The 26,044-nt window shown below is 39.5% G+C and overlaps 1 long non-coding RNA gene across 1 annotated transcript in view; it reads left to right on the top strand.

The window, feature by feature from the left end:
• The window catches only part of LOC143682270 (uncharacterized), a 192,328-nt gene that overhangs the window by 129,449 nt on the left and 36,835 nt on the right, over positions 1-26,044 (top strand). Inside the window, exons 3-4 of the long non-coding RNA XR_013175061.1 lie at positions 2,100-2,326; positions 17,652-17,876. This is a non-coding gene — a long non-coding RNA (uncharacterized LOC143682270). The remainder of the gene's footprint in view (positions 1-2,099; positions 2,327-17,651; positions 17,877-26,044) is intronic.

The raw sequence follows: 26,044 nt of genomic DNA, 5'->3' as shown, positions 1-26,044 counted from the left end.
AAAGATCAGTTTTGTAGTTCAAAAATATGGCTTTGGGGAAGTCCATCTCATTTGTAGCCATATTCCCAGTGACTAGAACAGTGTCTGGCACATAGGGAGGTACTCAATAAATATTGGTTGTGAAGTTAGCCTAAGTACGGTGTGCTTTGAGAAGTACAGAATGGTCAACTGGCTTCTAATATCTGTTACTCTTCTTGACCAGCAACCAACCTGGAAGCAGGATTATCAGAACCTTTTTATCCCTCCCTCAAGATGAAAAGTTACACTGAGTGTATGTTTAAAAGTGTTTTTGATTTGGGGGTTCAATATTTCCTCTTAGGATCGAGCTTTACCTCTGAGCCCCAGTGCTTGCAAGGAAGTGTCCCATTTATCTGGATATATCTGGGGTTGACTCCAGACCTTCAGGAGTCAGAAAATTGACTTGACATATAAGAGCAGGAAAAGATGAGGGAAAATGTCATTTAAAATGATGGCATCCAAACTAATGTGTCATCACTGGAGGAGACCAGCTGGTGCAGTTAAAAAAAAAAAAAAAAAAAAAAGGGAGGGGCAGGTGAGCAGGGCCTGAGCATGGTGAGGAGTTTGGAGTTTAAAGTTACACAGATCTGAGTTCAAACCTCCCAGATCTGACACTTAAGATTTGCGTGGCAACTTAATTGCTCTGTGACTCAATTTTCTCCCCAGCAAAATGGACACACCTGTTTTATTTTTAGGGTTGTTATGAGGATTACATGAGATAAAATAGAAAAAGTGGTTAGCACCTGTAGCTGTCAGGTAAAGAGTAACTGTTACTTTCTTGGAAACACAAGTCTACATTGCGTCAATGCTTCAACCACCATATGGGTCAGGGATAGAGCCAGATGGGAAGAAAGTGGCAATTGGGTCTCTTTTCTCTCAGTGCTTCTCCTCCCTTGCCTCTTTTCCTCCCTAACCCTCTTTTTCCAAATCCTTTTAATGATTCTGTAATAGATGGTGGTGTGTTTGTGTGTATATGATGCAATGTGGTCAAAATTGTGCCGTGTGAGTCTAAAACTCTATTAGCCAGAACTCTGTTGATTGCAAGTAACAGAATTACAGTTCAAACACTTACTGATTCCAAAACTGGGAAGGACAGCAAGTAATCGGTGTCTGTCAGCAGCCTATAAATAGGGAAGGGGTTTGATCTCTAATGTTGGCTTCTTGGTCTGTGGGCCACATTCTCCTGTTTGACAGGAGGCTTCCTTTTCAGGGTGGGGTGGGGGAAGTGGCCACAGAAAACTCTAAGCTTCTACCATCTCAATTTAGAAATCCCAGAGGAAAAAGAAAGCCTCTCGCTTGTGACAGTAGAGCAGTGGAGGCCTCTGATTGGTCTATATTGGGTCACATGCTCACTACTTCTACCAATCAGTGGGCTGGGGGGGGTGGCTTACTATATATACCTTGATTGGCCTCTGTTTAGGTCAGGTGAGCCACATATCACCTGACTATCCTCACTGAGGGGATTCTGTGATTGGTGGTTCTGTCTGAACTGCATGGAGTGAGGGAGCAGCATCCCCTGAAATTCTTTTTTGTGTGAGGGGCACGTTTACCAGGAAAAAAAAAAAAAAGAAGAAGAAAGGAAGCTGGACAATAACTAATGTCACCAACACAAACATTTCCTTCTTTTTTTCTTCCCACCTTTTCTTCCACTTAGACTCGGTAAACACTGGTCCTGCCAGGACCTGCTAGATCTGTGGAGTGGGTGGAGGAGCATGGGTTTTAGGGTCAGAAATGACTGGGATCAAATTCCAGCTTTTTCTTCTGACTGGCTGTGTTACTTTGGGCAAGGTGCATAACGTCTCTGAACTTTGGTTTCCTCACATGTAAAATGAAGATCATATATCTACCTCATGTGGTAGTTGTGAGGATTAAATGAGAAGGGCTGCAGTGTACTGTAACTGGTATAATTAATAGTAGTTAATGTAATGGTAATTAATTAATTAATAAAAATTAATTGTTATTAATTATTTTTAGGGCTAAGGTGGCTGGGTAGGAAGAGGTTCCAAGAAGGGAGCCCAAGAGAGGCTCACAGTGTCCGCCACTGGATTCGAAATAATCTAACCCAATTCCTTTGTTTACAGATGGTAAACTGAGGCCCAATAAATATCATGGCCTGCGTTGGTTACATGAGGCTGAACAGAGGAACTACAGGAGACTGAGCCTGGAGCCAGTTAGCCTGGCCAAGAGCTTTCAGAAATTATGAGGCCACAAAAATGCTTTTTGGCTTGAAGCATCCAAATGGACCCCACCCATCTTGCTCAGAGTCAGGCCTCCTCCTCTGGCTACTGGACTAGGCATTGCCAGGCTGGTGAGTCAAATCTGTTGTTTTTTAATACTTTGTTTCTAAATGATTTAGCATGACTGAGTCTTTTTGTATGTAAATTAGAGCTTTGAAAACTCTGGTTTATGGCATGACCATTTCCCAACACCCATACAGAATGTTACCTCCCTCCCCTCTTCCTTTTCCTTCCTCTCTTCCTCTCTCCCTATGCTTCTTCCTTCCTCCCTCCCTTCCTGCATTTCCTTCTTCAAATTTAAACATACAGTGAATTGTACTAGGCACTGTGCCAAGGGTAGGGTCAAAGAATCACTCATTTGTACATTTACAATATTTTTCAAGTTCATTTTACATGCTTGACACTGTGCCAAGAACCCTGGGCACTGGGAATGAAGAGACAAAACACACTGGGTTTCTGCTCTTATGGGGCTTCCACAGCAGTATTTCCCATTCTGGAAACTGGATGTGTAGTCTGGGTTGAGTGTCTTCTATAAGAGAGGTTGGTGTAGGGTAAAGCTGGACAGGTGAGCAGGGTCTGAGCATGGTGAGGAGTTTGGAGTTTATAATGAAAGCAAGGGGAAAGCAGTGCAGGTTTTTTAACAGGTAAGAGTCACTTTCAGAGGAAAGTAGGCACTGCCCTTTCTCTGCCTTTTTAGTATCATCTACCATTACTCCTTCTATCAATCTGCGGGCAACAGAATCTCTGGCCTCTCAGTTTAATGACTGCTTCTACGTGCCGCCAGGTCTTCGCAGAAGCCTGAGAAATCCTTTCCCCATCTTGGCCCATTTAATTCTTCCTCATCCTTTAATGTTCAGTTTAAATGTTACTTCCTCTGGGAAGCCTTCCATGATTTCTATCCCCACCTTTCCCTAACAAACTAAGCAAAGTCACTGGTATATGCTCTCCAAGCATCCAGTACTTCTCCTTTGTCACAGTGATCACAATTGCAAAGAAATAATAAATTATGTAATTGTTAAATTTAGTTTTTCCTGGGAAACTCTAAGCTCCATGTAGGCAGGAGTTGGTCTATCTTGTTCTTTTTTATTTATCCAGCATCCAGGACGGTACCTGCCAGATAGAATGTATAATAAGTAAATATTTACAAAATTTAAAAATTCAAAGGTGACTGAGGCAGCAGTAGAATTCTCCCTTGCCATGCAGGAGACTGGGGTTCAGTTACCAGCCCATGCACCCCCCCACCCCCAAAATAAGGGAATGAGTAAGTGAGTAAATGAGTGAGGGGGTGAATGAATGATTGAATGAGTGAATGAATGAATGGGTGGATGAGTGAATGAATGGATAAATGAGTGTATAAATTAAATATCACCTACAATATCTGAAATGTGATGAGGCTGGGTATCCTAAATCCCAGCTGCTGGTACCCAGTTTTTATGTGGCATGGTAACTCCTTCCATCCTAGTTACTTAATAGTCTTTTCAGGAGGCTCAAGACCTTATGAATGATTTATTAGTCTTGTCTCCACTTGCCAAGTGGAAAATTGCTTTCATCCCTGTGTCTACTCTGATTGATTAATCATGGCTGCCTAGAACTCTGTGTTGAGGATGTTTTGGGTTGGGTGGAGAATGCCACTATCGGTTAGCAATGTCTGCCATGATACCTTAGGGAAAACAGCATTGATTTATTCTACTGGTTAGCCTTGGGTTCTTGGGGCAGATGTTCCCTGCAGATATGACTCCTTTGAATCCTGAAACCAAATTCTCTCTCGTTATTAAGAAGAATCAAGGCTCTTTGGGCATCTGTACTGACCTAAAATGTCAATTCTGCTGCTACTAGTGGGCATGAAATGTATGTTTTTCTTTTCTTTCTCTCATTTTCCAGAGTGGATCAAAAGCCTCTTGAGGGACCACTTAGCCCTATCTGGAAAACTAAATAGACAAATTCAATAGATTATGTTGTCTCTTGAGCTGAAACCAGCAAGTAAATCAATTCCCATAGGGAGAATTTCTCAATAGGCAATGTGGGACCAGATGTAGCAGAATCGCTGGGAGCTGCTAGTGAAACAGCCACTTTCTAGACCTCTCCTTCTTCCCTTACCTCTAAGTTAAGTATCAGGAGGTGGCATCATCCATAAAAGGCAATAAACAAAGTCTGTCAAGGACAAAGTGATTTCTCTGGCATCATAAAAGGAGTTGCAGGTGGAGGAGAGGCCTGGAGCCTGCTGGTTCTTGGTTTCTTTCAGCCAAGTCCTACTCCATTTAATTTTACCATAGGACAGTGGAAGGGACTGCGGACCAGCATTTCTAGTTTTAGCTAGGCTGGTTATCAGCACATGATTCTGGGGCCTTGGTTTCCTCGGCTGTAAACTAAGTATAGTAGTACCATCACCATTACCACCATCGCTGTTACTGTCACCATCATCTCTACGCTCTTCCGTACCACTTTGACCATAACTAGAACCTCATCTTTGTCATCACCATCACCATCACCACCATCCCTGTCCTACCACCATCACCATCGTTACCATTGTCTTCATCACCCTTGTCCTTGGTACCATTTGAAAACCACTGCTATTATCCAGATATTCTCTGAATAAGCATTTTCCATCCAGTTTCACAACAACCCTATAAGGTATGTGTGTATCTATTATTACTCATGCTACTATTCCCATTTTACTGGTAAGGAAACTGAGGTTCAGAAAAGTGGAGCCCCACTTGTTCCACTTTACAGGGAGTAGTACAGTGTGATTCAAACCCCAGCTGGTTTTGTTCTTAACAACTCAATCAGGAAGCCTTTCTCTTAAGATCCATTAAGAGATAAAAAAATAGGATTAAAAAATCCTAGTGTCTTTCAACTTTTACCATTCAGGTGCAGATAGAACACCTGATATTTTCTTAAAAACCTATGTTTCCTGGTAGAGTCCAGAGTGTCGAATGATGTTATTTTATAGAGTCACTTTGCCACTGTTAGAGGACTTCCCTGATTTTGTCCTGCGAAACCGAGGCCCAGAGAGAGACATATCTTGTCTTACATGGCAGATAAGGGTCTGTCTAGAAGCCATTCAGTTTTCCGCTAGATGGGAAGAAAATTGGCAACAGGTCCAGTGTGTAATTTTCTGTAAGCTTGTAGAGGAGAAGAATTGGAAAATAAGGTTTGGAATCCATGGGTCTGTTTCACAATCTGGCTGTTTCCTTTACTATTATCTTATCGTGGTTGGGTAGGCAACTCAACTCCCTGAGCCTCAGTTTTCTTACCTGTAAAATGGGAATCTTAGTACCGACCTCATTGTGTGATCGTAAGAATCAAATAAAATAATCCATTTAACGTACTTACAGAACCCAGCACATAGCTAAAAATTGATACATCATCATTATAATGTGGCTATGTCATTATTATGCAACATAATTTATAAATCCATATTCTATAGAACATATTATTGCTATATCTGGTATTAAATTAATTATCCCTCATAGCTGTTTTCTCTGGACATAATCTCCCTCCACTGGGAAAAAGAGGTCTCATGTAAAGGGAACCAAAAGCAGAATTTCCTTTTTAATCCTACCTGCATATTTTCAATGCAACAAGGTATTGCTGAAATTATGTAGCTAGGTGCTCTATGATTCCTCTGACTTCTGTCTGTGTACTGCTGAGAAATTGACTTTTTTCCCTCCAATAAAATTATTAATTGGTTGCCTTATTGACTAATTTCTAAGCACTCAGTCAAATTGGGTAACCAATTCAATTTGGACAGTAGTACAGTGAAAAGCTTTAGTTCATCCATTTTTCAATTTCATTATCTGGACAATGAAACAAGGCCTCATACTCTCGTCTTGGGTATGGAAAGTCAGGGGACAATAATTATTTAGCAGTTTTCTTTTTCCTTTACCTGACTTCCTACAACAGAAAAGGGGCAAACATTCCCTAGTTAAAAAAAAAAAAGTGGTTAAAAAAAATTTGAAAGCCTATCTCTATTGAGATTAAATATTCACTATTAAATGTCCACTCTGTGCTAGGTTCTTTTACTCATTCTTAATAATTATTAGGCATTTTTTAGACATTTCTATAATATTCCTCTCTCTCTCTCTTTTTTTTTTATGCTGTATGGCAGGGTCACATTTCATTCTTTTTCCATGTGAGTATACCGTTATTGTAGTACCATTTGTTGAATTTTTGTTTGGTTGGGTTTTTTTGTTTGCTTGCTTGCTTGTTTGTTTGCTTGGGGAAGTGCGTGGACTGGGAATTGAACCTGGGTCTCCCGCATGGCCGGCAAGAATTCTACCATGAACTACCCTGGCACCTCCCCCTTCTATATTATTTGCCACTCAGATATCAGCAATAGAATGATGGGAGCTGTCATAATGTATCTTAATCTCTGTGTTTTATGTAGCTAGCTACTTGCTTTTAAGGACTTCCATATCTTTTACAAACATCTTCTCTGACGTCTTCTAGGGTGGAAGGCAGCGAATATTGCTGCTGTTTTAAAAGGAGGGATACTAAGACACAGAAAGTCTGAGCTGTTTTCTAGAGAGTAACAACTAGCTCTCCAACCCTTGGCGTTGGCAGGGATTCTAAATCAGCCTTTGAGAGGAAAACAAAGAAAAATGTCTCTCGTTTTGTCGACCTGGCTGCAAGGCAGGTACTTTCTTTTCCCTTTCTGGGTGTGCTGATGGGGAAGTTTAGCTGTAGGGACAAGAGCAGATCAGTCCCCTATATTTCCCTATCAGACTCAGAATCGAGGAGGGTGACCCAAACTCCAGTTCCCTCTCTAAAGATCATCTTAGGGAGAAACCAAAACAAATACCATAGGAAGTTGGCTTTCATTTGGGGGACTAGGGGTATTGCCTGGCATTGCCACTCCACCCCAAACGTGTTTTTAATTTGGTTTTATTGGCTAGTGAAAAGAATCATTTAATAGTCAAGAGCCAAGCAGTGACAAAGGAATTCAGGTAAATTAGTTTCAGTTCTTACATGGACTGTCCTTCTTCTTTGGAATTTGAGCTTTAGAAAATAAAGCCTCCTTTACTACTTATTCCCTCCACTCACCCCCACCCCTTTCCCCTAAGCCTTTTTAAAAGGATTTTTCTTCCTCTTTCTAAATCTTTTCAAGAAAGAGTTTCTTTTCTTCCATACAGAGGGGTTGGGAAATTAAATTCACCCAAATATCCTAACATCAGTGCATACAGAAAATTCAATGAAATCCAAACTTAGGTGCATTAAAAAAAAATGTTGTTTTTTGCTTGGGCCCTTAAAGTATGCAGAAATACACTGCAAGAGCTTTAAATCCCGTTTTAATAACTAACTACTTACCCGCTGAAAGCCTTTACTCGCCACACCCCCTTTTCCCCTAGCCCCAAATGCTTAAAATGTAGTTAAAGTTTAAGCTTTTAGTCCCTGAAAGTACCAACAGTCGCCTGTACAGAAGCAGTGTCCATAAAATCTACAAGCTCAGTTTTCCATTACTCCGTTGTAATTAACAATCCAGCAGTAAATTAATGATCTGAGGTCCACAAATGGCGCAGAACTAGAGGGCTTAAACCTTTAGAAAGGGCTTGGCGGGGTGTTCGGTCACACAATTTGATTTTGTAGCTGAAATTTTCACAAACATGTGATATTTATTGTATTTCTAGGCACAGCCCTAACGATCTCCAGTGAGAAATCTGCCCACCGCTTTTCCATTTCATGCATCTTTTCACTTATTTTATATCCCAGATTTTTCAGAAACCCCATGATTCTATGATTTTTCTCCTCTCCTGTTAAATACTCTTCTCATCAAAAAAGGAATTCTTTTTCCCAGAAAGCCCATCAGTCACTGGGTTAAAATTCAATATACATATTTCAAATGTATATATTTCAGGTGATGTGAAACAAGGATCTGTAGAGAGATAAAACATACAGGGGGAAACAAAAGGAAAAAAAAATGGCAGCCCTTTTAAGGCCGGCTGATGTTTAAATAGCAGTTTGCTATTTAGACGTGAGTGGCCAGAAGTCAGGAAATTGGAGGTTCACCCAGACACTCTGGGCTCCTAAATCTGTTGTCGGCACAAGGGGTAAAATGGTATGAATTTTTAGCCAGCATCAGGTTTGGACTGTGAACTTCCTGGGTTTTGTTGGATCATGTCATAGTGAAACATTATATTCTTTGTCCCTAATATATTTCTGATTTCCTTTACAAAGAGCAAAAAAATATTTTTCCCACCAAGTTACAAGAAAACACACGTTATCTTTCCCAATAGGGCATTATCTATTATTGTTTTTTTTGAGAGCTAAAAAAAAAAACCCCAAAAACATGCACAAAAACAACCTTCCCAACCGGCATATCGTGCATTGTCAAATGAAAAAAACTGATTTTGATTTATTATTTCATGTAGATATTATGTAGATGCTTGTGTTAGCCATTTCCTGAGAAATATTTCTGTCTCTGAGGTCTTTTAAAAAAGCCGTATTTTAAGAGACACAGTTTTTTTTTTTTTTTTTTTTTTTTTTGGTGTGTGTGTCTGTGTGATGGCAGATGGGAGGGTTTTCAAGTTTTTTTTTTAATATTTAAGATGTATATTAACTTAAAAGAATTTACTGGGAAATTATGAACTTTATAAAAGGCAGGCATTTCTTGAGAGTCACTTGCTTCCAATAGTCTTTTTAAAAGGCATTTTTCTATTCTTTCTTCCTATAATTACAGAATGTTTTAAATATGAGTAATTATACCTTGATGTATCTCATGATTTAAAATGGACCTTTGAGACATGACAGTAAAGTGGTTTTTGCATTTTGTAGTTCAATAAAATCAAAAGCAGTTAAGAAAATAAGTATACAACAGGATTTGTTATTCTTTCAAAACCAGTCATAAATATAGACCTTTATTTTTTTGAGGGGAGAGTTGGGGTGGGTGAAATTTCAGATCAGAACGAAGTTATAACCCACATCAGGAAAATCGGCGCTTTAATGAGAGAAATGGAAAAGACTTAATCACCCAAACCCCTCCAAAGTGACACTTCAAATTACATCAGAACTCTACACGGTAATGCAAAATGAGAGCCTTTCATCTGAAAAATGAAATACTTAATGATTTCAAGGAGTTCATACCTTCCCAAATTTGGGATCTGTACAACGTGCTTGGATTTCTTTTATAACTCTGTAATATTTATGGAAATGATTCTTTCTCTCCTTTTTCTCCACCCTTCTTTCAATGTGAAGGTAATCTGTTTTCTCTGGAAGAGTTGGGGGTGGTAGTGAAGAGGAGCGGTGTAGTTATATAGAAAATACAAAATGGCATTTCCAAGCTATCTGAGAATATTCATATTCCAGAACCAGATCTGCCCGGAGGCAGAAGGCACGGCTTCAGATCATTTTTCTCCGCTGAGTTTTTAATGATTCAATGCATTTATCTCAAGAAAGAAAAAAAAGAAAGGAAAGGAAAAGAAGGAATAAAGGAAGAAAAGGGAAAAAAAAGGTTTACATTTACGGAGAGTGCTTAATGAACTAGTTAACATTCTTACTATCAGGAGAGTCTAAACCATTCATAAATAAACAATTTAAACCACTTTAACCCACATGCACACACTCTCTCTTTCAGTTCCTTTTAGCAATTTGGAGCATAGGAGATTAAAGTCTTTTGGAAATTTCCAAGGTCAGACCTCAACTAAAATAGGATTAAGGGGGTAAGGGGGGAAGAAAAAAAATGAAGAGAAGGGTTTAACTCCCCCCTTTCCTCTTCTCTTAACTATCTGAAATAAGTCGGAAGTTATTTCTTGCAATCCTTCTCTCCCCCAGCCAGTGGCAGTTCTTCAAAGGTTCTGAGATTGTTTACAATTTTTCCTATCCCCACCACCCCCCACCCAACCATCATCATTGTAAGAAAAACAAGTTAAAAAGCAAGAAAGGCAAGGGAAAGGTGTAAGTTAGGGTCCCTTCCAGGCGATACTCCAGGGGGCACTGTGACATTAAGAACTTTTGTGGAAAGCGGTTGTTAGTTTGATTATTACTAAAAGAAGAAAACTTCTCCAACTTTGCAATAATGTTCTCTTCAGATGTTCCCAACCATATTCCAACAAAGAGCATGAAAAAATGGAAAGCAACTATTTTCCCTTCTTTTTTCTGTTTTCCATATGTGATATTTAATTTCTCCACCAAGGACACACAACCCTCAATGAGAAAAAAGACGAAGATAAACATGACTCTCCCTTACATACGTATCTGGAAATGTTTCCAGAATTCTCTCATTCAATTTCGCCTGCCTTCCTTCGTTCCTTCCTTCCCTCCTTCCCTTCCCTCCCTCTGTTTCTTTTTCTCCCCTTCTTTATAAATATTTTCTGCCTTCTTTGACTTTTCCCCCTCCCTCTCTTTCTTGCTCCCATTCTATAAATGCTTTCTTTTTTCTTTCTTTTATTTCCATCTTTCTTCTTCCTTTCCTTCCCTCCCTCCTTCCTCCCTTCCTTTCTTTTCCGGTGCCTCCCTATAAGTAAATACGACAACACAAACGACATCTTTCGGTCTACCTTGGCTGCATTTGTTCTTGCTCTTAATTTGATCCATTCTTTTCAAAAGTCTTTCTGGATGTTGCTTGTCTTTTCATTCATCAGATTTGAGCTAGGAGCGGTGTCTCACAGTACATTTTGGTAGCTCTTAACAGTAATTATGTAGAAACTTCAAAGCAAAACTATTTGTGCTCTCTCCTCTCTCTCTCTCTCTTTCTACACACATACATACACACACATACAAATACACATACACATGCTCAATCCTAACCCCACTAAACCCAAACAAAAAATCCTTTTCAAACAAGGCAGAAAAGTGGGTTGAAGTTAGTAGCTGGTATTTTGAATGTACAATGATTGTAACAACCTCCTCAAATTTCTGGAGAATTAACAGAAGGACCCCGTAAAGAAAAAGAACTTCTTGTCTGACTAGTTTCAATTTTAAAATGCTATTAGATTATGCCTCAAAATTTCAACATTGTTGACCGGGGACAGTAATACATTCATAATAATGATAAAAAGAAAGGTCGAAAAAGGCATTTAATTAGGGACTGTCAGAATTTAATCTGAAGCAAACATATCTTTGTTCCTAAAGTAAATTCATTTGGTCTTGAGCAAATCTGCGCCCAAATTTGGAAAGGCTATTTTGTGGCAAGCAGCAAACATTTTAGTATCATTTTTTACATTTTAAACATTAAAAAACACACACCCAATTCTGGTTTTGTGTCTGCCTTAAATAATCAGGGTTGGGTCTCTTGGTTTCAAGGAAAAAAACATTCATTCACTAAAATAATGAATAGCTAAATTGGTCATTTCATTGACGAAATGTTTTCCAGGAATTTTGACTTTATTATAAATGAGGTTTTATCTCAGGAACTAAAAATACTAGAAAGGAAGGAACTCAATGAAGGGGCTGAAAATACTAGGAAATATGAACTGAATCCCCCTCTTGCAAGGACTGAAACTTGCAGTGCCTTGAAAGCCTGAGCAAAGCACAAACCGCAGAAGTATTAGAATCCCAGAGACTTGTAGAAAGCTTATACCCATCCAACCAGAGAAGTGACAGAGATGGTCACTTCTAAACATGGCGGATCAAAAAATGTATGTGTGAACGTGCAACTTCTGCTATTTTCCATGTGTTTGTTTACATTTCTGTAGATGATCATTTAGGAAAAATTTCCAAATGGTGTAATTGGAAGGATAATATTTGGTTTTTATTTATTATTGGCACATTTCAATGGGCCATAGGCTCTTTAAAAGAAAGGTACCCCCTTCCTTCTATTGATTTTGTCAGTTTGCTGTCTAATTTAAAACCTGAAGGAATTTAGGCAAAGTAAATGCCAAATAAGGAAATCTGCGCATGCAGTTTTCTGTTTTCTCTCTTGCATGGACAAAATTATTTGAAAAGGAGAATCCCCAATGTTCTTTCTTGATTTTAATGGACTACAGAAGTGCAATAGCCTGGAAAAAAAAAATAGACGAGCCTATTCATTAGATCGTAAATAGAAATGCTTATTTTCACGTGAAACGTATATCAACTTAATCAGATGATATATCTGCATTAGCTGGATTCTTTCTCCTTTGGAAACGGACTCTTTCATTTCAGATATTCTTGATTTTCTTTTCTTCTTTTCTTTGCCTTTATTGTGCTATGGTTTCATAAATTCACAGAGGATCATAAATCCCTATGTAAACCATAATGTGTTGATTTAGGGGGTCTGATTAAAAATGTGTAAGACCAAAGTTCCAACGTGTTTGTTATTATTCATGAATACGATGCTGCAAATAACAGTTAATAATAATAAAAGTAATTATAAGTGACATCAGTCTTTCTCATGTATCTGATCTTGCCTTTAAATAACTTTTAAAAAAGTGAAAGAGAAGGAGGCTTTATTTCTAAATTCCTATGCCCAACATTGGGATATTACTAGAATGAACAATTTTAAGTTTCCATGCCTGAAGTTCTTTCAGCAGCTTTGAAATGGGGAAAATATTTAGCACGTTGTAGTATGAGAAACAGGAAGTTTTCTTATCAAAATGGCCAGCAGGTGGCACTCCAGGCCCTGACTATGCTGATGGGCCTGACTTTGGTGCTGCTCTTGGTTTTTTAGGAGAGGATGTAGATAGGCAATTTGGGGTCGATTTTGGATAGTCACCAAGAGACATACAGAAGTAAGAACGTAATCTAGTCAGGGAACTGATTTGGTGGTTGCTGGGCTGACTTGCTTTTGAGAAGCTTGCCAAAGAAGAAGGGAGCCGTTTAGCTTGGAGTGGGTGTATTTTGGCACACCGCCACTGAGCAGAAAACAAGACTGTGATTTCCCAGGATTATCCAAATTCTTTCAGGCATTCAGAAACTAAAAATGAATTTTTTTTTTTTTTTTTGTTAGTTAGTGGTGGAATTACAACACCTTCATATATTCTGTGGTAATAAAAGTCATTTTGGGTTTTCTCAAACCTTTTAACCAAAATTTCATTGCGCATAAATGGTAATGATGGGATGCCTGTGATAAAAGGGGAAAAGGGAGATGACTTTGTGTCGTGTGTGGGCATTTCTGTGTGTGTGTATGACACTGTTAAAAATGGTGAGGGCCATTGGTCAGACAGTAAAATGATTGGATGGTGGGGCAACTGAGTAATATGAAAGGGATATGTATCATGAACATTTGGTTGAATTACCTGAATCAAAACAGGGAAAGCATGTACCAGGAAAATCTTATGCTTTTTATAGACATCTAAAATTATAGTTTAGATGTCAACATGCTATAATGTCTGGGATAATTGGTGGTTATAGAATCAATGCTACAGAACATTTGAAATTGGAACATTCCCCCCAAAAATGAGGGGTGTTTGGTCACCACGGTCTAGGGAAAAATGGGAAGGAAAGGAAGTTTTCATTTTCTTGGTGGCATCAAGGTCTTCATAACATAGCTTCCAAGTGCAGTAAAAACTTCAGTGAACTGGCACTTAGCCAGTCAGAGCCAAAGAGGCAAATGGCTAGGAAACAAGTGGCAATTGGTACTGTATTAACAATAGATATAATAAAATTTCTTCATGATACATCCCAGAGTCAGCCTAAACCAGTTCTTTTTCCCTTGTGCCTTTTCTGAGACCTTAAAGTTATATAATGTAGAATACTCTAGTTTTGTTTATTCAACTTTCTGTTTTGGGATTACAAAATCTGAATTAGGAAAGATGGAGGGCTAATCCAACTGAATTCACTCCAACACAAGGTTAATAATTGCTCCTGAAAGGTGCAGTTTAGTTAGTGCTTTGTTAGAGCCAGACTTGCTTGGGGCTTTACATGTATCATCTTATTTAATTTTCATGAAGACTCACAAGGGAAGTCTGGTATTATCCTATTTTACCCACAGGGTAACCCAGTTTCAGAGACGTTAGGTCACTTGCCCAAGATCACACAGCTTGAAAGAGGCAGAGCTAGAGTTCAAACTCTTGGGAGAGTGAGCCTCAAACTAGGATATTTAAGCATGATTTTCAAGCAGACATTTTGAGACAAGAAAAAATTTTCTGTTAATGAAGAAAATCCATTGAGCCAGAAGTTCCCTGGCAGTTTTCTTTAGAATGATGCATCAAGGAAGAGTGGTGGAAGATACAGAGAAATGGAAGTGTAAATTTACTGTCCTAAAGAAATGAATTTAGGTAAAGTCTGAGAGGAATCAGCGATTTCTGTACATCAGTGAGCTTTGCATCATGACTCTCATATGGCAGGAGAATTTTCAAGTCTGAATTCAAAGCCCATTTACCTGATGTGGAACAGTATGGAACCAAGTAAGCGAAGAGTAAGATGGAGTTTTTTCCTGGGGTTCTGAAATATGAAGAGAAAAGACTTTGCAGATTTTTAGGACTGCCACCTTCTCGCCCCTTGTCTTTATAACTCAGCCCTGGCTTTCTGGAAATTGCTGGGCAGGAATACAACCAGAGACCCAGAGCCAAGGTGAGAGAGTCCTCCTATCCAAGAGTCTCTGCCTTCCCATCTTCCTTGCCTTCTCTCCTAGCCCCAACTTTCTTTATGACCTTGAAGATTCCTTCCAAGTGGCTTGTCTTAGAAGCCAAAATTGCTGGATAAGGCTCTGGGGCAAAGTTAGCTTTCTTTGGGAACTGCAAGCAGACCTGTTTGGCTGGATTTGCCTTGTAGGTACAAGTTGATTTCCTTCTTGGGACAATAGTAGGGGAGATTCCATTTTATATGCATTTTTCAGTTGACAGTAAGTGTTGGAATAGGACTGCCTTTATTGTAATGTTCAATACACTGTAACCCAACTGTTTTAATAAGGAAGAACTCAGCTACTTTCTATTGGGATTCTATGCTCCCCTGACTCTGCTGTGCTCCATTTATTTATTTATCTGGTTCACTCAACAAGTGTTTGTTGAGGGATTATTATGTGCCATGCTCTGAGGTGCAATACTCAAGGGACTCAGGTTCTGGGAGGGACAATGGAGAAGTAAATAGACATTTGTAATAGTGATGTCAGTGCTAGTATTGGGTAGCTGTGATTGCACAGGACAGAGCACTTAATTCAGTCCTTCCAGAGATGGCTGGAGGGAGGGATCAGGGAAAGCTTCCTGGAAGAGGTGACATCCAAGCTGAATAGAATTTAGCTAGTAAAGAAGATGGGACAAAGTATATTTCAGGTGGAGGGAGACGCACATGCAAAGGGTTGGAGGTGAAGGGGAAAGCAAGATGCTGGAAACTGCTAAAAAGAATCTTTGGCTGGGACCCTGAAAGGCTGGAATTGGAGCCAGAGGAGTAGGCAGGGGTTTTGTGAGCCATGTTAAGGCATCCATTCATTATCCAGATGACAATGGAGAGCTATTGATGGGTTTAGGGCAAGAGGTTGACTCAACCAACTTCAGCTATGCCTCAGAGTGGATTTGGAAAATTGCGTTTTCTTCAAGGAGGATCATCTTTCTGAAATATTGATGACATCTCTATTCCATTACTACTTCTCTCCCAGGCTCTGGGATGCAGAGATTCAAGAGTGAAAATGGCACAGTATCTCGATTCAAGCTGATTTATAATAATCAAACCAAAGCTGAATACAAAGACTAGAATGTCCATACCAGTAACTGCAAAAGTCAGGAAGAAATAAACTCAATGAAACAGTATCTTATAGCCTTTTTCTAGTTCCATTTTGGGGAGGGGAACCTCGATCTCAGTGAGAAATTAATTCTTGGCAGTTCACAGTGAACAGCCTATGTTGGCAAAAGAAACATTTTGAAAGACACAGATTTCTTTTTCCCCCTCCCAAAGAGGAATTTACTCCACAAGCATCTTTTTTTTTACAAAGGGAAAAAAACATCTTGTATGTTGTGACCATTTTCTCGTCCATTTGGCTGTCCTTCCCCACTGGAAGTAATTGGGGGAGAAAGGTCTGCAGAGCATATGCTTTGATGTTTGGGGGCTGGGGGGAACCTTTTCAACAAATGTCCGCGGCAGCCACAGTGATTGAGAAAGGCACATCCGTTTTGGAAAATGCCTGCTAATTAAATGAGTGTTTTCAACTGGAAAGCATGTCTGAGCTGTTAAGATACATCCCGATGAAGTTGGAAAGAATGCTTTAGAAGTTGGTCTGAAATGGGCGTTTCCATGAGGTTTTCATGTACCATGGTCTCCTCTAGTCTCAGATACTATGCCTCATTCATTCATTCATTCATTCATTCGCCCATTCAGCAAATGCTTATTGAGCTCCTCTTTGCCAGGTGCTGTGATCGGTGCTCTGTACACTGGTGAACAGGGCAGTCGAGCCCCCAGCCTTGTGGAAGCTTGTATTCTAGTGGGCAGGACAGGTCGTTACTGAGAGTACTTTTATGTCAAGTGTTCTCATCCGAACACGAGACAGATTTGGGTCCCACTTCCGTCTCTCTTGTTTGTTGGTTGTGTGACCTTGAATAATTGCGTAGCCTTTTCCATCCTTGGTCTCCTCAAATATAACGTGGTCCTTAGTAACAGTACCTACCTTATAGAAGGAGAATGACTATTAAATTAGATATTGTATATAAAGTGCTTAGCTTGGTTTGATCCATAGAAAGGACTTGACATGTGAATTATGTTTATTATCAAGACCATGCATATTGAAGCATTTTTTCATAAAGTGAATTCATTCTCATTGTTAAAAAAATAAAAATAAATTCAACAAATATGGAAACAGCCAAAATAAAAAGTGGACAGCTTCTTATGTGCCTCTACCAGTTCCACCTCTCTGTTAATTAGCTTGGAAGTGACTGCCAGCTCTCTGGGGCTTCAGCACGGAAAGGAATCTGTTGACTTACCAGGCTAGGTCTGTCTTCATGCACAGCTACGTCCAAGGATCAAAAGAGATCACCAGACTCTTCATCTCTCAACCTCTAAGCTCTGCTCCTTTGATGTAAGGTTGTCCTTAGTCAGAACAACTTCCCTCCTAGAGGGAAGATAGACCCCAGCACTTCCAGACTCACCTCCTACCAGAGGGAAGGCAGCTCTTTGCTCACAATTCTAGGCAAGGCCCAGGGTTCACTTTGATTGGCTTGATTGAGTCACATGCCCACCTGAACCGTGTGGGGGATGCTGCTCTCTTATTGGCCAGACCTGGATCATATGTCAGTGTGCTGGTTTGGAAGGATGTATGAACCCTAGAAAAGCCATGTTTTAATCAAAATCCCATTTCATAAAGGCAGAATAATCCCTATTCAATACTGTATGTTTGAAACTATAATCAGATCATCTCCCTGGAGATGTGATTTAATCAAGAGTGGCTGTTAAGCTGGATTAGGTGATGACATGTCTCCACCCATTTGGCTGGTTCTTGATTAGTTTCTGAAGTCCTATAAAAGAGGAAACATTTTGGAGAATGGGAGATTCAGAGAGAGCAGAGCAGAACGACATGGCCACGAGAAGCAGAAGTCCAATAACCAATGACTTTTGCAGATGAAAAAGGAAAATGCCTCCTGGGGAGCTTCATGAAACAGGAAACCAGGAGAAGAAGCTAGCAGATGACACCGTATTCACCATGTGCCCTTCCACATGAGAGAGGAACCCTGACCGTGTTCATCATGTGCCTTTCCAGCTAACAGAGAAACTGTGACTGTGTTCACCAAGTGCCCTTCCACTTGAGAAAGAAGCCCTGAACTTCATCAGCCTTCTTGAACCAAGGTATGTTTCCCTGGATGCCTTAGACTTGCTTTAATTGGGACATTTTCTTGGCCTTAGAACCGTAAAACTCGCAACTTATTAAATTCCCCTTTTTAAAAGCCATTCTGTTTCAATGTATATTGCATTCTGGCAGCTAGCAAACTAGAACAGTCAGTCACTGGGGCTGAGGAGGGAGATGGAGCCAACACCATCCTAATCACAGGGTCTGAGCCTGTGGGCAGGGGAATTACCTGGAAGGTTAGGGGTTTGGCTGCCAAAAGATGGAGTTCTGGATTTTCAGGACCAATAGCCGTTGATCACATGCAACCCAGAGGTTACTTTCATTAACCTTTGGTGTGTGTACTTCCAGACTTTTCTCTTTATGTGTATAAAATCAGTTTTTCTCTTTCTATATCTACTGTGTGTACGTATCTACATTTTATAATTGAGTATGTGTATATATATGTGTGCAAATATACATGTATATATTCCAAAGTGAGAAATTTACTTTATCCGTTTAATATAGCATGACCACCTTGATACATATAGTTAAATTGTGTTATTTTAAACAAGAAAACAAAAATTTTAAAGGATCCTTGGAGCTCATTTAGCTCAAGCTCCTCCATTTCACAGATGGGGAGACTGAGACTGAGGCCCAGACCTGAGAATTTCTTGCTCAAGGTTACACATTAAGTGGCCTAGCCAGGTTTGGAAGCCAGCATTTCTGACCTTAAACTGTATTGCTTTCTCCCTCCTTATGCTCACTTCAAGTGGTCACAGTAATCTCAGGGCGGCTCAGGTCCATGAGGGAGTTTTGCACATGAAGTATTGAGAACACAAATGGGGAAAGCTGAGGTTTTCTTTGAAGGGAGCTTTATTTAGCTGACTTGTGTAGTGAGAGCTAACTCTACATAGTATTCTAGGGATGGTAAATACTGAGCAAGAGATTCCTTGAGAGCATGGAATTAAATGATAATTACTAGAGAGCACCACTATAAAAAAACCTTATCTATTGTTAAGTCCAAACTGATTTAATTAGTAGGTGAGGGGAATAATTAAGCTCATTAAGATCTGTAAAGAGCCAAGAGTTTCCTCAACTGGGAGCAGGGCCCTGAGATTTATCAATGAGAGAAGAGGCCCTTGGACCTGTGGTAGCTCATACACTTATTCATAAGTGCCTTCTAAATTAAAACCAAGACAAAAAATTCTGTTCCTCAGTCACACTAGTCCCATTTAAAGTGCTCAACAACCAAATGTGCTAGTGGCTACTTGTTAAACAGCACAGATAAAGAACTTTTCTTTCATTGAAGAAAGTTCCATTGGACAATGCTGTCTTAGACCAGTGTTTCATAAAATAGCATTAGCTCTCCACTTATATCTGATCATCTGGGGAGGTGGTATATACATAGTAAAATGAAGATACCTGACTTCACCCTAGACACACTGCAATAGAATTTGTTAGGAGGTGGGCTGGAAACTGTATTATTATCTTTTTTTTATATGCTGTGTGGTGGGGGTCACATTTCATTCTTTTTTCTGTGTGATTATCCTGTTATTGCAGCACCACTGATTGAAAGTTTTTTTGGGTAGGGTGGGGGAGTGCAGGGGCCAGGAATCGAACCCAGGTCTCCTGCATGGCAGGCGAGAATTCTACCACTGAACTACCCTTGCACCCCCTATTATTGTCTTTTAAAAATATTTCACCACCTGTTCAAGATGGCACAGTGAGATGCTTCAGGGCTCTGCCTCTCATCCCCCACTTCCCGCCTCCTAAATCTTTGACCAACTAGCAAGAACTGGCAGAAATCTTTTTCAAAGCTCCAGATAACAGGTAAAGAACTGCTGTAACAAGGCAAACACTGAATCAAGAAAAAGGCTACTAAAAACTGTTAGGCCCTCTTGTTGTCCCCACTGGCCCATCCCACCTCTCGCCAGCTAGGTGTGAAGCCAGCCGATGCTTTCAGCATGGATCCTTGATCTGGTTCTGGAGGGAGCAGAGTTGGTCCTCAGGCACATACTGGGAGCATGTGTGTCTGGCCCAGTCTGTGTGAGGGTGACCTAAGAGACTCACCATCCCAGAACTTACCCTGCATGTAGAAGGCAGCTCACAGACTCTTCTGTAGAGCACTGGGGGAAAGCAGTCAAGTCATGTTGCTGGTAACAAGGGATTGCTGGCTGTAGAGCATACTGTACTGTGCCCAGGACTGTGAGGAAACTGTTTCCTAGGGAAGAGTAGACATTTCTGTCCATGTAAATGGGGGAATTCCTAGGGCCACACATACATGCCGAAGAAAAGACACATATGCAGAAGGTATCAGGGAGCCCACATACAGGAGCTATACTCTAAATTCATTGTATGGATAAGCCCAGAAGGAGAGCACTTGCACAGGTCAATATGGAAAGGCTAGGGAAGATGATTTTTTTTCCTCCTCCTTCTCTTCATCCTCTTCCTTCTTCTCTGTCTCTTTTTCTTCCTCCTTTTTTTTTTTTACCTCCTGGCACTCAAGGAAGGTTCTGTCATAATATTAGCTGGATACAAGCAACAAGGCAGTGGGATGAAATTTTTAAAAAAATGAAAGGAAAAAATTGCCAACCAGGAATTCTATATCCAGCAAAACTGTATTTCAAAAATGAGAAATAGATTACGACATTCCCATATACACAAAAACTAAGGGAGTCTGTCATGCTAGACTGGCCTTGTGAGAGATGCTAAAGAGAGTTTTTCAGGTTGAAAAGAAAAGGCAATAGATGATAGATTGAAGCCACATGAAGAAATAAAGATCACTAGTAAGAGTATCAACATGGATAAATATAAATGCCAGTAATATTGTGTTTTGGGGTTTGTAACTCCACTTTTTGCTTTCTATGGAATCTAAAAGGCATATGCATAAAATGTAATGATAAACCAGTGGTCTTGGAATCATAATGCTTAAGCATTTGTGAGAAGAACTTCATAAAGGTGGGGGGATGGAGGGATCTAGGAGCATAGTTGACATATACTATTGAAATTAAGTTGTTATCAAAGCAAAGGAGATTGTTACATGTATTTAGAATGTTCTGTTTAAGTCCCATGGTAAGTACAAAGGACATATTGGGTAATATACAAACTCATAGAGGCAGAAATTAGGTTGCCAGGGGTGGGTAGCAGGAGGAAAGGGGAGTTAATGCTTAATGATCGAAGGGTTTCTGTTTGGGGAGATGGAAACATTTTAGGAATGGAAGGTGGTTGAATGTATCATGATTCTGTGAATGTGATTAGTCCTGTTTATTCTTGGGAGTGGTTGAGATGGGAAAGTTTAAGTTGAATATGTATTCTCACAATTTAAAAACAAAAGAAAAACTATAGAAACTATGACAAATAAATGCAGTACCATGTTTCTGGATGAGAAATAGCAAGGGAAGAAAAAAGGCCCAAAGGGATATGAAAAAATTGGAATATAAACTATAAGCTTTGTATCAATGTTAAACTTCTTCAACTTAGTGACTGCATGTAAGGTGGTTACATAAGTGAATATTCTTTTTCTTAGGAAATTTACTTGGCGGTATTAAGTGTTCAAGGAACAAGATGTGTACAACCCTCCATTCAAGTGTTCAGAGAATGGATGGATAGATAGACAGATAGTAGATAGATAGATAGATAGGTAGGTCGATGGAATGATACAGCAACTGTGGCAAATGTTAAAATTGGTGCATCTGGTTATCAGGCATAGGGAGGGGAGAAGGCTATGATGGAGTTCTCTGTATGGGATTTATATTAATTTTGTTACTGTTTGGTAAACTTCAAACAATAAAGGTGTAACAGTGTTAAAATTGGTGGACCTTGTGGGTTGGAGTTCTGTGAATGGGGTTTGTATTATTTTTGCAATTGTCCCGTAAGTTTGAAATTATTTCACAATAAAAAATTAAAAATAGGGAAAAAACCCACAAAACACCCACCAGATATGACGTGTTGGATTGGTGTACAAGGAAATAGGTGAATAGTATTTGGGGTCAGTTTCAGTTTGCTAAAGCTGTTGGAATGCAGTATGCTAGAAATGGGTTTTTTTTTTCAATGGGGATTTATTAGGTAACAAATGTACAGTTCTAAGGCCGTGAAAATGTCCAAATTAAGGCATCAAGAAGAAGAAACCTTCTCTGAGGAAAAGCTGCTAACATCCAGGATTCCCCTGGATACATGGGAAAGCCCATGACGATGTCTGCTGGTCCTTCTCTCCTGGGTTCTGTTTTCAGTGGCTTTTCTCTCAACTCCTGTGGGTCCTTGCTCATTTCTCCTAAAGAATTTCTCTTTCAACTCTCTCGATGTTTCTGTCTTTTATCCTGTCACAAAGGACTCTAATAAAGCATTAAGACCCACTTGAATGGGCTGGGACACATCTCAATCGAAATAGCCTAGCCAAAAGGTCCCACCTACAATAGGTCTGCCCTCACAAGAATGGATTAAAAAAGAATGGTCTCTTCTGAGGTACGCAATAGATTGACACCAGCACAGGCTTCTAAAACCCCATCATCACAGGATTTTTATGGACACATCTGTGATGAAAAGTTCATTTAAGGGATATGGTAGGCAGATTTAAAAATCGTAGAAAGTTGGAAAACCAGACCTAATCAATGACACTTGATTTTTCCCTCAAAATTTCCAAGCAACGTATTGCTGCTGTTCATGTTTAACTTTCTTTGCATCTAGAAATGGACAAAAAAATTTTATACCAACTTATGAGCATTATATGCAAAATTTGTTTTTATTTCCTTTATCTCACTTTTTATTTTTTTTCAAATTGTGGCCTGAAACAGTCTATAAAATATTCTACTTAAGCTACCCCTGACATTTCCCGACAAGATTTCATCCTAAGGATAAATTGTCTTTTTAATAATGTTATATTCATCCACCCATCATTTCATCTGTCCCTGTTTATCTCTTCATCTTTATCTTTCACCATTCTCCTGAAGGATGCTTATTTTTCATCTCACTTACCAGAATTCACCTGGTTCCGTCATCTCTCCACACTCCGTTCTCTCAGCCTGGAACATTCTCCTTCGACCCTTCTTTTTTTCTGGGTGGTAGTGGTGGGGTGGGTGGATTTCAAGGCAGCTTTATTTTCCTGATGTACAAAATAGGTAACATTGTCTAAAGGAGATTGAACATTGGGCTAGATATTAGAAGGCATAAATTCTTTTTTCAACCTTGAAATTGGCGCATTTTTAACCGCGGGAAAATTAGTTGATTTCTTTCTAAGCCTCTTATCAAATCTCAGTGATCAATTCAATTTATTTGAGACTGTAATCTCAAAGAAAGCGAGGGTCCTGGTATTTTTACCAATATAGCCTTGGCTGCAAATTTTTTTTTTTTTGCTTTATTAGAGAACTTGTGGGTTCACAGAACAATCCTGCATAAAATACGGCATTCCCATATACCACCCTGTTATTAACACCTTGCTTTGGTGTAGAATATTTGTTACAATTGATAATAGCACATTTTTATAATTGCACTATTATCTGTAGTCCATGGTATAACTTAGGGTTTGCTGTTTGTATAGTGTAGTTCCATGGATTTTTAAAAAAAATTTTCTGTTTTATCATATATGAATCTAACATTTCCCCTTTTAATCACATTCATATATATATATATTCCAGTGCTGTTAATTATGCTCACATTTCCTTATGTCTGGCTTTCTCTCATCCTTCAGGCCTATCCTTAAATAGCATTGGTTCAGACTAGCCCATCTAGGTGAAATCTCCCCGTCCCATTCAGTCTGCTATTTTCTGTCCTGGGACATTGCTACTTATTGTTAGTCTCTCAAACTTCTATGAGAGAGGGAACATGTTCTCTTTTATCTGCCAGTTTATCCAGTATTGGGCACAGTGCCCAGCATATACCAGGGCCTCAGAAAACAATGTTGAATATGTAAAAGGAATACTTTTAAATTCAACAGAATTTCCTGCTATATGTTAATCATTGCCTTAGACACTAAGGAAAGAGAGCAGCTGAGAGCAACATATTCCCTGCTTCATGGGAAATCCATCTGGTGTGAAGAGGATACATGACCACAGTAAAATATAAGATTGAGTGACTGAGGTATGCACAAAGTGCAGTGGAAGTCATCAATAGGGAGCATATCACTCTAAAATCTCATGGCTTCAAACAGCAATTGCTGTCATAGCTCAGGAGTCTGTGGGTCATTTGGGCATATCTCCATCTGGACCTGATTTAGATGATGAGCTTTTGAACTTTGAACTGATGCTGCCACGAGGTGATACTTTTGGGGAACTTGGAAGGGGTGAGTGTATTTTGCATGTGGGAAGAATATGAATTATTGGGGGCTAGAGGATGAATGGGTGGCAGAGAAATTCTTAGCTGCACACCCCTATCCCATGATCCCTGCCTCTCAGTGTTCACACTTTGTATAATCCCCTCCTTTTGAGGGTGTGTGGAACCTGTGACTTGCTCCTAACTGAAAGAATACAATAAAGGAGACTGGATACCACTCTAATGATTATATTTCATTATAGAAAACTTGCTCTAGACATTATGCTCACTGGCTTGATGAAGTAAAAGGTCATGATAAGAAGACTCAGGTGGTGAGGAACCGTGGGCAGCTTCCAGGAACTGTGTGTGGTAGTCTTTGGGAGCTGAGGGAAGCCTCTAGCTGAGAGCCAGGAAGAAGCTGGTGACCTCAGTTCTATAGCCACAAGGAAATGATTTCTTCCAGGAACCTGTGTCAGTAGATTCTTCCCAAGTCAGACCTTCATATGAGCGCACAGTGTGATTGACTTCTTGATTGCAATCTTGAGAAACCCTAAGCAGAGGATTTAGCTAAGCCATGCCCAGATTCTTGACACAGAAATTGTGAGATAACAAATGTGTGTTGCTTTAAGCTACTAAGTTTATGGTAGTTCATTATGAAGAATTAGAAAACTGATACAAGTTGTATTGCCATAGATGGGTTGCTTAATCTCTCTGAGTCTGTCTTCTCATAAAAAAGATAGGATAACAGTACTGAACCTCCCAAGTTTGTTATGAGAATTAAATCAGATAATGTAAGCTGATGTTCAGTAAATGCTTCCTAATGTCATCTCTAAAAATCCTGTCTTCTCGTCCCAGTACCATTCCACTTTAGTCTGTAGGACAAGTCATTACCTGAATTTGTATACAAAGATTTTGCTGCTTCTTGGGTGAGTCCTCCTGGTCTAGATCATAAATCTCCTTACTTAATGCCCTTTCTCCTGTGCTTCCGCCTGAGCGGATTCCTGGACATGAACTTTGTCTCTACCTTCATCTGTTATATTTATTTCAATGTTGCATTTTTCACTTCTAAAATTTCCATTTGGTTCTTTTACATATTTTATATTACTTTGCTTATATTTAAAAAAATCTATTCATTCTTTACAAGCATCCTTTCCTTTTTATCTTATTAAGAAAGTTATCATAGCTGCTTTAAAGTCCTCATATGAGAATTACAACATCTGGATTACCTCAAGGTTATTTTCTTTTCCCTCCAGAATGGGTCACGTTTTCCTCGTTCTTCTTTGTTAGGTAATTATGAATTATTTCCCTGATACTGTGACTCTTTTGTAGAGACTCTGAATTTTGTTATGTTCTTCCAAAGAATGTTTATTGTTTTTAGTAAGCAGTTATCTTGACTAGACTCAAACTACAATCTCTGCTTCAGCAGGAAAAGATGGCAGGCAGCTTAACAATATTTCAGTTGCATTAGCCTTAGCTACAAATTACCTTGATCCCCTTCATGCATGTATGCTTCAGCCCACAGAATTGGGGGCTTCAGTTCTCTGGTTTCTCCTTTCCAGGATTCCTCCCTTACTTTCTCGTGGCTGTGGACCTCTTTGGCTAAATTCTCTAGCTGCATAGGCCAGAAAGAAGATGTGTTTCTACTGGAGCTTCAGCCGTTTTGCTTCATGATGTAGCATAGAACACCCTGTTCTGAGGCCAAAGCTACAACAATAGCGAACTCATCCTACACCAGTCCCTTTGTCCAAATTTTGTCTCCCTTCTAAAATCTCCCTGCCTTTGTTCACTCTTCAGAACCTTCAAGTGTTTTTATTTATTTATTTATTTTTTGTTTAGAGCTTAGGGTTGTTATCTATAGGAAAGCGCTTTCTCTACCATACTGGAAATGAATCTCCTCAGCTGTGGTCTGTAGAACAGGGTCTCATGGTCTCTCCCTGGTTCTTGT

This window comes from Tamandua tetradactyla, chromosome 5 (assembly GCF_023851605.1).
Source record: "Tamandua tetradactyla isolate mTamTet1 chromosome 5, mTamTet1.pri, whole genome shotgun sequence".
Taxonomy (NCBI): domain Eukaryota; kingdom Metazoa; phylum Chordata; class Mammalia; order Pilosa; family Myrmecophagidae; genus Tamandua; species Tamandua tetradactyla.
This window is presented reverse-complemented; position numbering and strand designations above follow the sequence as displayed.